Consider the following 2081-nt stretch of genomic DNA (forward strand, 5'->3'; position numbering starts at 1 on the left):
GGCATTCTACCAAGGAGCGTATTTGTGGTGTGTTCTTATGGGGCCATTGTTTCAACATAGACTTGTGGTGGGTCACACTCACGTTTCAACTGGTTCAACACCCACTCCAGGACACCTCCTCCCTTTGGGCTACCAAACAAGCACAGAGGGGGTGACCAGTGCTGAGATGATTCAACCAAATTTCAGTCTTCCCTTGGCAAAAGTTGAGTCACTGACCAAATCAAGAATTTAACCACCCCTTAAGAAGATGGTAATTTGTCCTCAAAATTCAAAAATGCCTCCTTATCAAAGGCTGCTTGCTTTAGATCTATGAAATGAGGGCTGCCACTATGTATAGGACATATGACAGAGATCCTCAGAGCCCAAGTCTGCTAACGGCTTTAAATGAAGCATAAGACTCGAGTTTGATCTCAGAGAACTGACAGTCACAACTAATTCCACATACAGTGCCCTGTGTGCTCAACCGCCAGAAAGTCCAGGCTCTGCACATTTCAGCAGGCATTTTAAACTTAATAGGCAGCACGTGACATTTCATTAAGATTTTGGTGTTATTGCAGTTTTCAGCTGTTAGGAGGTTCATGAAGTATTACAAAACAGAAGCACATACACAAATTTTGAAACTCAGCAGATCTAATCCGAGCCATGAATATGGATTTTCTTCCTGCTTATCTTCCTCCCTCACCAAAGGAAGTGCAATTACAAAAGTTATGTCACTGATACACTGAAAAAAAAGCATAAAAAACCCCCGAAAAGATGTTAATGAATGGTTCTATTTTAAAACCAGATTGTGCAATAATTTCTAGTCTCTGAGTTGTTTTCTCTGGTTTTGCTATTGCTTTTTTTTCAAAAATATTAGGGCTGTAGTAAAGAAACAATAATCCAAAACACTAATTTAGAGAGGATCTGTGATAATGACAACAGATAAAGAGATATTTTAAATAAGACCCTGGAGCCCTGGAGATGTTCCTATTTCCGTGGAGTGTTTGTTACCATTTTCATCACTGAAAATGCAGTAGAAATTCATAGCCGTTCATACATACAAAGGTAAGATTCTCCTTGCAAATCTGCAGGGAAACAGAATGGCCAAACAAAGGGCTGAAGAAGAGGAAACAGGAGATGGCATGCTCCTAATGAAGCAGCACAAAGTGCTTTGTAGGCTTCTTGTTATAACAGAAGAAAGAAAGAACCCCAACCCAAAGATGTCAAGCAGCAGCAATAACAAACACAGATGGTATCTAGGGTATTAAAAAAATCCTCTTTTATGCACTACTCCTGACATTTCTCTCAGTCCCAGGGGTTTGCTGGAGTTGCTGCGTGCTTGTTCTGCCTGGATGGCTGCCGAAAGACATTCAGTGTTGCAATTCTTTGTTTATCGCAAAACCACACTCCTTGCTGGTAACATTTTACAACTCTTATCATGCTGTTCAATCTAGCTACAACTGTCCAAATCTTGCCGCCAAACCAGGGGAGGTCAGAAAGAAAAAGAAAGAACACACTATGTATCCACTGCAGTTAGCTAGTTTAGCAAATATAACCGTTAAGCAGGAATTCAGTTTTATTAACCTGTAGGTTTAGCAAATCCCTCAGCATTTCAGCACAGCAGAGAAATGATTAGAATTCAATTTATTTCTCCTAAGGTTTTTTAACCATCATTGCTCTGAATTCCTAGGGTGGGTTTTGGTGCGGGTTTGAACTGCAAGTTTGGGGTTTTTTTTACCATGAGTTAAGAATTCTCACCTATGTGCAATACACCATTAAAAACAGGAGCCACGGAAATACAAGTTTCTAGACCCAAGTGCTTGAAAACAGCTGCCATGGGGTATTACAGAGCCTTTCCTAGTCAATACACGTTCATATTTCAAAATAGAGACTTCTCTAAAGCAAAGCTATTTACTTGAAATGTTCTTTAAGGATTGTGCAGACTAGCCAAGTATCAAGAAACAAACACCTAAATGTAAAGTCCATCTCTGTTCAAGAAAGTATTTGATCATCTGTGACTGAATCCCTTTGGTTTCCTTAGATTTAAAACTTTTGTGATTTCTCAGCATAGCTTTCTGAATCATGTCCCGAGTATTTCAATG

This window comes from Acanthisitta chloris, unplaced genomic scaffold (genome assembly GCF_000695815.1).
Source record: "Acanthisitta chloris isolate BGI_N310 unplaced genomic scaffold, ASM69581v1 scaffold731, whole genome shotgun sequence".
In the NCBI taxonomy this organism is placed as follows: Eukaryota; Metazoa; Chordata; class Aves; order Passeriformes; family Acanthisittidae; genus Acanthisitta; species Acanthisitta chloris.